Raw genomic sequence first — 16,038 nt, forward strand, 5'->3', positions numbered from 1 at the left:
ACACTTATACACAAATATAGAAATATTTCAATCTAGCACACATATGAGAGAGAACATGAGATTTTCATCTTTCTGATTCTGAGTTACCTCTCTTCATATAACTCACAGAGGAGTAGTTGGCAAGGCAGCAGTCAACTGTTCTTATCAGATTTTATAGTGAACACTAAGTGTACTTCTGAGCACAGGAGGATTCCCACAAAATATAGATGTCCCTCAATTCCAGAAGTACAAAGTGTGAGTGGCATGACAATATATTAAAATCTGAAGAGCATATAAAAACTTATGCCAGCGAAAATAGATGCCATCCTATTTTGAAGCTTGATTATAATCACATGAACCTGTGCACAGAGGGCTTTGAGTTTCCTGGATGTCATAATGCAGACAGAATTTTAAAGCCCTCTATGGAAGAAGGTGGAATCTGCGAGGTTTCAAATTAATGCACAAATGCTGCAGATAGGTTTGACCTGTGTGACCAGATGTAACTGAGCAAGACTGGAAAGAGCACTAATAAGGATGCGCCATGCGCACTTCTAAAGAAGAATGGAATCAACAGAACAATTTAGATAAGAGATGATTCTTGCTGCTACTGACTAATCATAATAGAGTATTAGTCTCTTAGCTTGCATATTACTTACCTTATTGTACATCAAGTAGGTGACTCAAGTTCACTTACATGCACTGCTTGTCACATATTCCCACCAAAATTCAACTATTCACTTAGCAAAAGTGTGACCAGTCAAAACTAGTACATGATTTTCTGGCAGAGGTGTTGGGTAGAAAAGTGATCAGAATCATAGGTTTTGGAGTTGGACCACCTGGGTTGGGTTGGCTTTTCTAAACTGTGTGACAAAGAGAAACTTAGCTCCCATATAAGATGGGAATAATGATAGTTTCCTTGTTTTGCTCAAAGGGTTAATTGATAGCAGTCTGAGAAAGTTCTTACCATATCTGGCATGTTGTAACTGCTCAGTAAGTGGTAGATATTGTTTGACTTTCTGGATGTGAAGAGATCACTTATTTTTAAGATATCTTAACTTTCAGGCCAGGTATAGTGGGACACTCCTTTAATCCCAGCACTTGGAAGGCAGTGGGAAGAAGGATTGCTATGACTTCAAGGCCACCCTGAGACTACATAGTGAATTCCAGATCAGTGTGCTCTAGAGTGAGACTCTACCTCAAGAAAATACATAGACACTGAAAAATCCAACATGAATTATCCAAGTGTCTAAGTAATTTCTAAATATATGCAAAAATGCTTCTAAGTATAAATCTTGTTTAGTTCATTCAAATATTAAAATTACTGTAAGTAAAATTATTCTAAAGGCTTAACCTTCTCAATGGAAATTTTCTTCCAAACATATGTATTGGATAAATTAACTTTAATCATTTGGGGACCTCACTTTATAAATACTTCTATTTTGTGTACAGATGTGCACTTGGGCATGTATGCATGTTTGTATGTGTCCGGATGCACATGTGTGTACAGAGGCTACAGTAGATGTCTGGTTTCACCCTCCATCTTATATTTAGAGAAAACATCTCTCATTAAACCTGAAGCTCACCGGTTTGTCTAGGCTGAGTTAGCTAGCAAGCCCCAGAGATCCTTTAGTCTGCACCTCCCCAGTGCTGTGATTCTAGCTGCAAACCATTGCTGCTGGCTTCCACGTGGGTGCTGACGACCTGAAATCATTCCTTGCATGTCAAGCACTTTACCCAGCCCCAAATACTTCAGTGCTCAAGTGGGAAGACATTTATTCAAATCAAGAATAAAAATCATTGGTAAATATAAGTGTAATATTTGGGTGCTTGTGTTAAAGTGATTTTAATGTTTATTCAAATGCATACTTAGTACTTGGAAAGTATGGGATCTTTTGGTTGTATTCTTGCTGTTATTACTGTTTGTTTAATTTTATTTGTTTTATTTTTCTCTCCTATCTCAGAACTTCTAAATAATGTAATTAGGTTTGTGGGGAAAAATCTAATATGATGCTATTCTTGATACTCTGAATTACATTTATAAACTAATCAAGTATTCATAATGTTAAACTTTTACGATGAACTATAGTTCTCAATTTGTAGTCATATCAGTTATGGAACTTTAATGGACCATCCCAATATTCTGCCATTTCCTTACCATATTATTTTTATAGTAAAGCCTTGTGGTAGAAGCTCTTTTTTTCTTGAATACTGTCACTATTTGATAACAATAAGGAGTTTAAAGTTCCAGATGCCTTCCTCATATAAGTGTTATAATTCAATTCAGGGGATTTGCATCCTGATACTTTTATGTATAATCCAGAGAATTAAAAGTCCTGCTTTCAAGCTGGGCGTGGTGGCGCACGCCTTTAATCCCAGCACTTGGGAGGCAGAGGTAGGAGGATCACCGTGAGTTCGAGTCCACCCTGAGACTACATAGTGAATTCCAGGTCATCCTGGGCTAGAGTGAGACCCTACCTCAAAAAACCAAAAAAAAAAAAAAAAAAAAAAAAAAAGTCCTGCTTTCAAAGAGGGCAAGGAGGGGGGTTGCATCTGGGAAGAAAGATTTGCACAGAACAAAAGATTGAAGGTAGACAAACTCTTAAGGTCATAGGGAACTGATTAATAACAGCTCTATCTTTTCACTCCAGAGTCCAGAACCAATTGAGAAGTAGACCAAGGAATCCTATTGTGACAGACCGAAACAGTACATTCTCAGAGTTCATTAACTGCATTATTGACTTAAGTGTGTAACCCCAATGAGGTTCTTAGAACTGGGTGCACAATTCAAACCTCCTGTGTTCCCCTGGAAAGACAGTGTCCCTCCTGTAAGCTGGCACATCATCTAGCACATTAGCTTATAGCCTATCTGCTGACTGACAAATGGACAGTAAGAACTCAAATGTCTGAAGCAAGTATACTCAGTTTCTTCTTTCAAACACACTTAACAGTGTAGGCACTCCTTGTCTGCAAAGGACAGGTGGGAAAAAAAAAGCATCCCCCAAAATTGAAGTATCTTTGCCATATGTTTTCCTTTAGGAAGCAGAGTGGAAATTCCCCTTTGCTTGGTTGGATGTGAAGAGCGAAAATAAGTATTCCTAAAATAGACAACATGCCTGCTGTTCAAAGAAAAAAAAATATCCCATATGGTTGGAATAAAAAAGAAATACTTCAAAAAGAAGATGGTACCTGAGAGAGGCTTGAAAGAGGGATACAAGTTAAGTCAGGAGAGATGAAAGGACAGGAGTCATGAGGAGCCTGGTGCAAAGTCCAGGAGAAATAACTACATTTCAGAGCATCAAAGAGGACCCAGCCAGCATGGAAGTGAATTTTTAATGAGCTTAGTATGACCTAAGACATTATTAATATTTAAAAGGCAGGAATGAGGCATGCATGATAAATTGTTTACAAATTTAAAAATGCCACATTCTATGTATGTTGAAGTAGATCTGGAATTCACTGAAGATACAATAAAGGATATGGAATTCCAGCTACTATCTAGTAGTAGAGTAAACCTAGGAAGAATAGGGAAGAACATAATGAACAGATTTATGGGGAGTAGAAGACAGAAGCTAGAGGGTGTAATGTAAAGTGAAGCAATTTTCAGGTTATAACATATAGCAAACAGAGCAAAAACCAGAGAGTAAACCCAAATGATAGTCATAAAAGTCATTACAATCAAAGGCATGAGTGTATCTTAGTGGTCAAATGGTAGAGTCACCAATGGCACTTGAAGGCTATAAGGTGTTGGCAGAATCCATACAGTATGGGTCAGTAGAGGAGGATGGGCACGCATCCTAGCAGCGGATGATCACACTGATGAAGACTAAATAGCATCAGGACAGAAGGGATAAGTGGCTTAAGTAAATGTGGCTGGTTGGTCATCTATAAATCATACTGTTGATCTACGCTTCTGGCCTATGGGGAGATAGGTTAGGCAAGAGCAAAGGGAAATAAGATTAGTTTTTAAAAGATGCAGAATTTTTAAGCAGATGTAAGGATGTGTTAGAAAGTGCAAAAAAAAATGCAAACCATCAATAAGGCAAGCTTTGTGGTAGTAATAAGGCAATGGTCATGTTGGAGGAGGCCTGGGGAACAAGAACAGTCTAGACAGGGAAAAGGAATCTAAGAGGATTTGTAGCAAGGACTCACAGGACAGTGGGTTGCAAAGGAAGTGTGGGAAGTATAGAGAGAGACACAGTGTAATCATCACCAGCCCTCCTGAATGGTATTGCTGTGTCACTGTGGGATGTGAAGAAAATTATATCCTTTCAACACTTTGTAATTAGGAATAGGTATTGGCATCATCCTGTTAGAGCTTTTTGCTCACAATGTGGGAGTTTTTAGAGACAGATACTAGACTTTGCCAGCACATTCTTATGTAGTCACAATGCCATCCAGTGGTGACTTTGGTTATTTCACAGGTGCATTCTACTGCTCTTTAAGATCATACTTACCACAGTGAATATCCATCAAAGTTTCAGTAAGCTCCCATGAAAAGCATTTTATTTTATCTTCAAAAATCACATAAGAGAGATTCGATTTGCTCTCCACATCTAAACTAATGGAGTTATATCCAGCTTGTTTTCTATATGTGTTATGCTCTGAAAAACATGATGTAGCCTGTCTTCTATCGAAATTAATGCAATAAGGAACCATGAAATAATGGGGCTTACACTGTATTCAATTTTAGCACTAATAGAAACACAATGGAAATAACATCTGTGACACAGGCCCGGCTGATCAGTGGAGAGTAATGGGTATTTGCTACCATGATTTTATTGGTGCTCTGGGTTTTATCCTTCATTAGATACTTATCAGTGCAGTAATAATGTAACAAATACTTTTATCTTGACTTATATTTAGTTTCAGGTTCTCTACAAGGTCATATTGGCAAGTGTAGTGGGGAACTTTCATTTTGGTTACTTTAGAAAGCAGGGTAAGCAGAGTGTGGGGGCACATGCCTGTAATTCCAGCACTCGGGAGATAGAGATAGTAGGATTGCCATGAGTTCAAGACCACCCTGAGATACATAGTGAATTCCTGGTCTGTCTCACTAGAGTGAGAGACCTTACCTCAAAAGGGAAGGAAGGAAGGAAGGAAGGAAGGAAGGAAGGAAGGAAGGAAGGAAGGAAGGAAGGAAGGAAGATCAAGCTATCAGCAACAAGGACCTTCAAAATCCATTTAAAGCAGAGTTGGTAGGTTTATTGGATGTCTCTTTAGAAACATGCTTTAAGGTAAATTCAGAGACGGACTATTTGAGATAGGCAAACCTTTGGCAAGGAAACTTTGGACTACAACAGAAATTATTTGAATTGCCCATGGTAAATTTGCCTTATGAGTTAGCTACTTTATTTTACTGTAAAGGAGTAGAGACCATTTCACCATCTGTATCATCATTTGTAGATGAAGTCATTGTACGTTTTACCCATACAAAAGTCAGAAGGACGCTTGGTTAACCCTGTATAAATATGGATAAGCCTAGATACACACAACCTAGAGAAGAATACAATTATCTTACTTCCAAAAAAACTCAGATGGAAACCGTCACCACAGTCACGACACACAGTGGTACTAAACTGTTGAGTATTTAAAATAATTTTTATTTAGCAATGATTGAAGCAATCTCTCATTTGGTTGTTTCCATATCATTCTTTAGCTGTTCAGGTTTGGTTTCAAAACATGTAATTTGAGAGCTGGAAGATTTCTTAGTGGTTAAAGTGCTTGCCCACAGAGTCTAAGATCCCAGGTTCAATTCCACAGGACCCACATAAATCAAATGCACAAGGTGGCACATGCATCTAGAGTTTGTTTGCTTCAGCTAGAGTCTCTGGTATACTCATTCTCACTCTTTCTCTCTCTCTCTCTCTCTCTCTCTCTCTCTCTCTCTCTCTCTCTCTCACTCGCTCTCCCTCTTTCAAATAAATAAATATATAAAACATTTAAAATGAGATTGTATTTGGAAAGAATGGAGTACTAATGTTAATGACATTGTGTGTAAATTTTCAGAGATGTGGGTACTAGAGCTGTGAGGGTGCTGAGAATGAGTCACAAAACTGAGAACGATCATGATGGTTGATGTGCACATGAGTTACTGTATGTGACCTTAACTTGCCATAAAATACTCCAGTCAATATTAATTAATAATTATCAAATTAAAACTGGATGACTGTCACTCTTACCATCTTTTTCTGCAATGCATGATATTGTTTTTGTCTGTTGGACTATTACCTGTTTTTATCTTTTGAACTTTACTTTTGGAAAATTCTAGGGTTACATAAACAGTCGAAAGTATTGTGAAAACATGTATACCTGTACATGATTCCTCCAGATCACCTCTGCAGGGTTTGCTTTGACTCTCATCTATATAGTTTTTGCCAGAATAATAAGAAATAATAAGAATAAGAAATTTGCCTCTCGTGTAGCCAGTGTAGGAAACCGCTTGAGATGAACCACAAGTGGAGGCAGAGACCATAAGTCTAATTTCTTCGTGGCTTGCTGGTGTTCTTTACAATTTGGACAATACCAGGGATCTTCAGCACCTAGCTTTTCTTTTGTTGTAAAAAGTCCAATAAGTCATTTACACGTTTTTCAATATGTGCCTTCTAAGAACAAGAACTCCCTCACACAATTCTAATTCCAATATCACACAACACAAAATGGAACATCAGTTCATTAATATTATCAAATGTTATGTTTAAGCATAAGTTCCTCCAGCAGTCTGAAATTTCCTTGATCACTCCAAGAAAATGTATTTCTACCTTTATAATTCATGCTCCATAACTTTTTGTATTTTTTTTTTTTTGAGGTAGGGTCTCAATCTAGCCCAGGATGACCTGGAATTCACTATGACATCTCAGGGTTGCCTCGAACTCATGTTGATCCTCCTACCTCTGCCTCCTGAAGTGCTGGGATTAAAGGCATGCGTCACCATGCCTGGCTCATGCTCCATAACTTTTACCCAGCCCTCTTAGCATCACTGGGCCCTTGACCCATTCATTTACTATATTGGCTACTATGAAATGGTGACTTTGTAATTTAATTGTCACTTTTTTTTTTCTTTTTCCCATTTAAATACTGATAGCTACTTGAAAAGTCAGGATGGTTTCTTGGATTTCTGGGGTTTTTTTTTTTATTTAAAAGGGATTTATTTGTGATTTCCTATATATTTAGCTTGTAAATAGAAGACTGTAAATGTATTAAGAGACAATTTCTGTTAAAGTTTTTATTGTGTTTCACTTCAAGTACTGCACAAGTTAAAATCTGATAAAGGAATTCCATTTGGTTATCTGAAACTTCCCATCTCAGACTTTTAATGTGGAGGGTGACTTTGTTTCCATAGATACCACCAGCAGGAAAGTCTCTCTTATAGCTCCTAGGACTTCCATTAATTAGTGTGCTTACAGTTTTCATTCTCTAAGTCATTGTCATTGTCATTGTCATTGCTATCTTCATCACTTTCTACGGGGATGCCAGTAGCAGCTGAAGCACCTTTAGTTTCTTGGTCAAGAGGGAAAAAGCCAGTTCCGCTGAAAGTGTCCTGTCTCTGGTAAAAGAGTACATATGCTGCTTTGGACACAATTTGGTCTTCAGATGCAGTGGAGACACTACTGTCATCAAAATAGTACCATTTTCCATTATCTTGATTTTTGGCAAAAGCAGTATAATGTCCTCCTCCCATCCCTCCATAGTGGTTGGAAACAGCAATCACATTGTAGCAGCAAGGACCTACATTTGGATTAATTAGGAATTCTGACATATCCAAGCCATTGATAGGAAAATCAACTAAAGGATCCAACTTGTCTCTCATGTAGCAAGTGTAGGAAACCGCTGGAGATGAACCACAAGTACTGGAGGCAGAGACCATAAGTCTAATTTCTTCGTGGCTTGCTAGTGTTCTTTACAATTTTGACAATACCAGGGATCTTCAGCACCTAGCTTTTCTTTTGTTGTAGAAAGCTCAATGCAGTCTTTTAATTTCACAAAGGGCTTTTTAGGAGGTTTATATTCCTTACTTTCATGTTTTTCAAAATCCTCAGCAGCATTTTCATCAAAGTATCTCTTTTTCAAATCAGGATCCCAATCCAATGCAAGAAAAGTTCTTTCATCTAGCCTAGGTTGCCTATCATCAGATCTTATATGCCTGGTATCATCTTTGATGTAATTGGTGTCAGCATTGCCTAAGTTGTTTAACTGGAATGTAAACAAACATATTTTGTGTACCCTGAGTTGACCTTTACAAGTTTCTTCAGTACACAATCCATTTTCAGAATCTTTATCCCCTCCAACTGAATCTTCAGACTGACTGTTTTCATTTTCTGAGGGAAGTTCTTGATCCTGGCTAGATTCATCATCAGGTTCATCTGTTTCCATTTCACTTGGTGAGCCTTCTTCATGTATGCCATTTGGGCCATTTCCATCCTTCAGTTTCTTCAGTTTCAGTAGATATTTTGATGTACCAGCACATTCTCAAAAGTAGGAGATTATAATTTATCTTCAGTATTGTTTCATGGTACAGTCATAAGAAAAGGCTGACCAAAAAGTGAAGAACCACTATGGTGGGTATAACTTGAATGTCTGATTTTTTTTCTCTTAGGCAAACAGGAATAACCACATGTTCTGTATCTTCTGTCCTATTGATTCAAATTTTAAACACATAAATATCATGCCGTTCCATAATACTACTTAGGTTGTCATCCACAGCAAATATTCTGTGAAATCTATTATTGTAGAGATCAGTAACTATCATCTTATCTGCTGGTACTCCTGACAAGATAGACAATGCTGCACAAAAATCTACTATATTTCCAATTTGGGGCACAATCACTTTGTACTGCATAGGTTTAGTAAGTGGATCCATTCTAACTAAATAAACTTCCAAACTACATTCTTTTTTCATGGGCAATGGAAGTGTCAAATAACAAAATGGATCAAATGTTACTGAAATCTTAGCACACTCAGGACACAATAAAGTTGATTTGAAAAGGCCATGAAATATATCGACAATGAATGAATCATTTCTTTTTAGATGGTTTTCCCAGGATTCTTCAGCAACCATCTACAAGGAAAATAAGTAAGACACAAATTATAAAGAGAAATAAGGAAATTATAATAATGATGATATTAACATCATGAAATTTACCTTATCTGGCCTTCCATCAGCATCCTTTAATTGTATATATATTTTTTCTCCTAATTCTATTCAAATCTTCATGTAGTCCATCTAAGAGGAAAGCTAACAGTTCTTGACAGTCTTGTTGTTGATACCCAGAGAACTGAGGTGCAAAACGTCCTACCTGCATCTTAAATGCTCTTGGAGTGACATAGCTAAACTTCCCAGACCACATCTGCTTGATGAGTTCTGCATATGACTTAGCAATCTCGCCTCTCACTCCTAAAGGACTATCAAAATTCAGCTCTTCTTGGTACTTATCTTTGAGAAAATACTCAGTAACTAGAGGTGCGTTGCTCAAGCACTGAATAGCTGAGTTCATGAAGCAGGTATTTCCCAAGTTACTTAAGCCACAGAGGCCTGGATGTTCATTATTTCTTCCAGGTTCTGAATAATCATAGTTCTTATAAGCAGTATATGATGGGAGACAATAATTTGAGTTTTTCACATTAGAAGAAGTACCCCTTGGCCACATTCCATCTTCATTTTTTTGTTCTATCACTAACACCTGTCCTTGGTACAAGCCAGCATCCTGAATGGTGTTATCTGGTTTACTCAGTGGTTCAAATGTATTACTCATATAATTGTTCCACAATCTGGTCTCTTTTTCATCTGGAATATTGAAGATCTTTCTTATTTCCTTTTCAATTGTATCTATTGTATCGGCTTTGCTAAATCTTTGAGTTATAACATTGTCCATATTTCCAATTTCACAGAGCTTCAGTTCTGTGAGATAAACTTCTATTTTGCAGTGCTTTACAAACATACCCTGTTCAACCACTTTTCTTGCTATTGGCTCTTGACCTTCCATCAATGTGTACCAGCTGACAAGTTTGTTCCATCCCTCAGTTGGCAACAAAATGTAATACAATTCATCAAGAAGATATTCCTTAAGTGACTGGGCATCACCATCTTTGAGAAGTCCAGAGTTATCAATAGGTCCAGGGTATACATTTTGATCTCCCATCTGGTATTTGTCCCAACTGTCAAAGCCAACATACTTTCCACTGTTTGAACCAGTGACTATCAACTAGGTACCAGGTGTCCCCTTTCCAGAGCGAGATTTTGAGCAGCATCACAATGTCAAAACGCTGGGTGTCCAGGTCCGCCACTCTGCCTTCCGCCATCTTCTTCCACTAGCGGAAGCAGTGGTGGCTGTATTGCTGTTTTAATTTTTTTTAATAATTACCTCTGGTCTTTTTCTTGCTTGCTTAGTTCTACATTTGATCTATTGGTATCCCTGAAAACCAGCTATGTCTTTTTTCATATGTTCCCAATATATTCTGGTCATGTCTCTACATCCTAGGAAGTAAGGAAGGAACTCTAGGCCCACCTTGTACAATCTCTACCCCAGACTTGAAAGAAGTCTTGGGCTTAGTATGTGGACAAGGCTGTTTGGAATGTTATTCTTCTAGGCTTTTTTGCAGCCACAGCTAGGCACTTATTTTTAATAATGAGTTCTTAGACTTCCAAGTCAAATTCAGCATCACATTTTCTCCTCACCTCCCCATTCTTTTCATGTATCTTTCCTCTACCACTGTGAGAGCAATGTTTTGTAATGGCACAATACGTGTGTGTGTGTGTGTGTGTGACTGGATGGATGGATGGATAGATAGATAGATAGATAGATAGATAGATAGATAGATAGATAGATAGATAGATAGATATATACACACACACATACATGACAGAAAGAAAGAGGCAGAGCAAGAGCTAGAGAATGGGAGTGCCAGGGCCTCCAGCCACTGCAAATAAACTCAAGTCACATCCGCCACCTTGTCCATCCAGCTTGCATAGGTCATAGGGAATCAAACCTGGGTCCTTTGGCTTTGCAGGCAAGTGCCTTAACCACTAAGCCATCCCTCCAGCCAACAAATGTATTTTTAATATTTATTCTATTCTATAATACACGAAATATGGGTTGAGAATTACTATACCAATAGCAGTACTAACAATCTACCATTCAGTTCGTTTGATAACTGCTCCTCTTGATCTCACACTCTATGTATTTCTCTGTATGTATTTCTCATAATAACGTATCCTGATACTCCATATCAGTTTGTGGCAATAACTAGTATTTCTTTATGTCTTTATAAATCTATATTTTATGGCTTCATCAGAATTTACTCAGTTACCCTCTAATAACTTGGTATCAAGAGTCCTCTGCCACTTAGTATTATGCAATAATAATTTGGCTTGCACTTGTTATTTAATAGTGTTTAAGTTTATTCAGGATACATTTCAGGAAGGTAGATTGCATAGGTAAGGACTACTGAAGGACTATACTTCTGTCAAATATTACACTGTTTCCTTCCATTGAATTATAGCATCTTATCTTTCCAGCCATCCTACATCTTAAAATATTCAAATGTTATTGCTAAAATCTTATCTCAAAAACATTTTTTTAAAAAATGTTGAGCAAGTATGGAAATAATAACTCCTCATACACTCAGCTGATTCTAACCTCAAATATAAGTTGGTCATATGTGGCACTGTAGAAGCAGAAGAGGACTATGAGGCAAGAGAAGCAAGGACACAGGAGGTGCTGTGGAGCTGGAGTATATATGATCGCATTTCTCACATACTTTTTAAAACATAATGTGCACAACAGTTCCTACAATGGGAATTGTAGTGTTGAAATTAGTCTTAGAGATTTATCAGGAAAAATACATTAGCAGAAACTGAAGTACTAGTGATAAAAGTATGGACAAATGTACATTCCATTTTATTTCCCTAAATACAGAACATGGTCTACTCTCTAAACATATTCTCCACTCCTTATTTTCCTTCTAGAGCTGTCTTTGTTTTCTGCTATTTCTATGTCTTTACAGATTTGCATTATATTATATTATATTGTATTATATTATATTATATTGTATTATATTATATTATATTATATTATATTATATTATATTATATTATATTTCTGTATAAATAGATCATATGATCCACAGTTTCCTTCCTTGGTTCCTGCTCTGAGGTAACTGGGTCAAGTGCCCAGAATCACTCCAGACCTCCATCATGTGACACACATTGGTTGTCATTACCAATCACAAGTCCCTGCTCTAGACACAAGGTGACTTTAATTCCCATAGTGTTCCCATTACTTTTTCTCTTTACTGTTGTATTTTTGTTAACTTCACATGAATACTAAAAGCATTCCACATGCATCCTCTCTTGCTCATGGCATCCTTCCTGTTAGCCTTTTGGTTTTTCTCTCTCGAGGCAATCACAGTTTCCATGCCTCTCCCATGCTTCTCCTTGTTATTGTTGTTCATAAATCATCTCCTGTTAAATTTGTACTTTGAAAAACCTTTTCTGGGGCTGGAGAGATGGCTTAGTAATTAAGGCTGTTGCTTGCAAAGCCCAAGGACCTAGGTTTAATTCCCCAGTACCCAAGTAAGTCAGATGTACAAGATGGCACATGTGTCTGGAGTTCATTTGCAGTAGTAGCTAGAGGCCCTAGCATGTCCATTTTCTCTCTATGCCTCAAATAAATAAATAAACAAAAATATTTTTAAAAAATAAAAACCCTTTTTCCAGCAATTTATCTTTGTAAATTTGCAGGTCTCTTTCATAGAGGCTATTTCCTCAACTTAATGTAATGGAATTGTTACTGTGTCTTTGTCCTTCCAACTTCAAGATTCTGATGTGCTATTTTGAAATCACAGCTCTTTTTACTCATCAGACCCTTGTAATCTGACTTCTGCTTTATAAAACTGATTCCTCAAGAATGTCCAGTGATTTCTAATCTCTAATTCCAATAGTCTTCCCAGGTCACCTGTCCCCTGAACTCACTTTAATATTTGGGAGAATTGAATTGTCTTTTCTTTAAACCTTTCTATGGTTTCTTGTATATTATGTTAGCATTGTGTTCTTCCTGAATATTCCTACTTACTCTTCTTGTTTGCTGCAACCTCTAAAATTAGCCATCTCCTGAAACACCTTCATGAGTCCTACATGAAGATGAACAAACTGGAGGTCTATAAGTAAGGATATATCATCTTATTGTGAAAATGACATAACATAGTTTAGGGGCTTGAGATGAAAACTTCAAACTAGTAAGAGACGTTACAGGTACAAATAGTTTCAGATTTGATACATTGTCATTCCAGGTCTTTTTTTTTTTTTCTTTTCTTGAGCCAGAACATAACATATCAGTATGTTTGAACTGATTGAAAACAGATATCTGTACTGCAATCTGAAAAGATAAATGTTGGAGCTGGGAGATGGCTTAACAGTTAAAGTTGCCTGCTTATAGAACCTGACATCCTGGGTTCAATTCCCCTGTACTGATGGAAAGCTACATCACAAAGTAGTGTATGCATCTGGAGTTCATTTGGGTGACTAGAGGCCCTGGGACACCTATTCCATCACTCTCTAATCTGTGCTGGAAAATAGATAAAGAAAAATAATTTTTAAAATAAATGTTAATATTTCTTTTAGTATTTATGCTGAAAATAATTTCTTTTAAACTAATAAATCAAAGGAAATTCCATCACATTTGTAGGTATAACTGCCATTTTAATGACATTAATAATCATCTGTTACTTCTCATTAGAATCCATTCAATTTCTCCATTTTAAGGCCTTAAATTTTTGAATAGTTAAGTATTTTGTACACATTATAATGTTCAAGCTTCATTTGATTTATGTCATTTCTCTATGTAACCTGTTCTTTGCAAATGCAAAACAAGGACCAGACATATAATTTTGTTAATAATTTAGAAAATATAGGACCACACATCCATTGTCTAAGTGAACAAATACTTATTTTGCACTCATCTTGTGCAAATTGCACTTCTAGGAAATGGGGATTCAAGCCGGGAGAACTAACCTTTGCCTCCTACTCTGTGCACAGTTCACCTAAGAGATTTCACTAGATAAGATATGAGAGTAGGTGTGGCATCTATCTGTCTTGTCCAGCACTGGCTGTGGTGGTGTTTAGGTTGCCACTGTTTTAGTGAACACATGAAGTTGGACAGGTAGGAAGATATTTGTCTCCCATGAACAGGAACTAGTTCACACTAGCCATTAGTTCTCATCTCGTGTAATATTGTCCCATGGGACACTGAACGCTATGGAGTCATTGCAAACTACCACAACTCAGGGTACCACTAATCTTTAACTATATTGCTAAGCATCCCATAGAATACAATGGCTACCTCCTAAACAAAAAGATGTAATTCTCTGGGCTAAAGAGTACATTTGGCTGAATTGCCAGTTTTTTGTAAAAGAACATGCTTCTTCCACAGATTCTCCACAACCTCTCACCACTTACTTTTCCCTGTGCTCTTTTGTTGTTGTTGTTCTGAGGATAAACTGTGCAATTGAGATTTGTACCTTCTATTTGTTTTCTGGTCTGTTCTCAAGGGTCAATCAATGCTTACTAAAGTTTCTGAGCAAGCACTAAGGTAGTAAGTTCCATGCCTGCTGGGCATAATTATAGGAAACAACTTCATTTTTAAAATCTCATAACATGAAGTACAAGCCCAGTCCACAAATTACAGTTCCTTCCCTGTATGTTTGTGCCCTCAGTGGCTCACAGCAGGGCCACATCACAGTCTCCAGTAGCCACTGTTTTCTTTCTTGCGTTTTAGTCACCTTCCTGTTCAGAAGCAACAAACCTCCTAAGATGAGAAAATATTCTGCATTTTTTTCCACACGGATTACTATTTTCCCATATAGTTGTAAAGTTGCTATATCATAGACAATTGACTAGAAGTAACCCAATAGCCATATTGGCCGTTATTAGTATTTTATTTAATATGGTATAAAACTCACAGGGATACTGGTATTAGACTAAAATTCTCTCAGGTGTTTCTCTACCTCTTGTTTTTGAATACTAAATTTAAAAAAAAAAAACTAAAATGTAACATCATTGTACTTGTAGGACTGTATAGCCAAAATGGACTTGACAAAGGTACTACCTGCAATGAAATTTATACCCTTACTATATATGTAACATGAGATAATCATTTAAGCTTTCAAAGACTGTATTTAGTAGTTGTTGACTAAATGAGCTGAGGTCGTCCTAGCCATGAGAATCAGGGGTTAAATTGGTCTCACCTGTTTCCAGCTGCGTGGACGTCCTTTAGTTTTTCCCACCTGTTACAGTGATTATAATGGAACTTGATTCATAGGGGCACTAGAATGACATTTGAAATTGATGTTTTGCCAGTTAGCTCAGATATGTCTCCTACAGACACAACTTAAAATCAACCTATAGTTATTAACACATAACAGTCAGTGCTTAGAATTTCAAAACTGGTCAAAATTATGTAGGCATTAACAAGCCTGTTTAAGGACTGAAGAGATGGCTTATAGTTAAGGCACTCGCTTGCAAAGCCAAAGGACCCAGGCTTGATTCCCTAGAACTTGTGTAAGCCAGATGCACAAGGTGATGCATGTGTCTAGAGTTTGTTTACAGCAGCTGCAGACTCTAGCATGCTCTCTCTCTTTCTCTCTCAAATAAATAAAAAATAAATTTAAAAGCCTGTTTTTGTTCTTTGTCCCAATAAAACAATAACCAGGCATAAAGAGGAGTAAAATTGTAGTGTGTACTACAGTGGTGTCTTATATCAACTTTCTTAGCATGCACAATTCTTTCTTAGCATGCACAATTCTAAGTATTTTAGGTTCACAGGGGAAGGACTAATAATTAGAAAAGGAATACTTCTCTGTAATTTGCTAAGGTTAAGCATTTTCTCTGAGAATTCTCTTATCTCAGAACTTGTCATTTTTCCTGATATAAAACTGCCATCAGCTCTTCAATAGTAAACAAAATCTCAGCTCTTCAAGAGGAGACAACAGGAGCTGGTTCACTCAAGCTGTCATCTTGGCCTGTAGCTACTGATCCTTCAAAGCTACTATCTATACCTGGACATAGTA

The 16,038-nt window shown here is 37.1% G+C and overlaps 1 protein-coding gene and 1 pseudogene across 5 annotated transcripts in view; one reads left to right on the top strand and one right to left on the bottom strand.

The window, feature by feature from the left end:
- Nucleotides 1–16,038, top strand: part of Syt1 (synaptotagmin 1) — a 572,391-nt gene that overhangs the window by 294,769 nt on the left and 261,584 nt on the right. The window lies entirely within an intron of this gene.
- LOC101596760 lies at nt 7,364–10,275 on the bottom strand (annotated as a pseudogene).

The sequence above is a fragment of the Jaculus jaculus genome, chromosome 6, assembly GCF_020740685.1.
Source record: "Jaculus jaculus isolate mJacJac1 chromosome 6, mJacJac1.mat.Y.cur, whole genome shotgun sequence".
Taxonomy (NCBI): Eukaryota; Metazoa; Chordata; class Mammalia; order Rodentia; family Dipodidae; genus Jaculus; species Jaculus jaculus.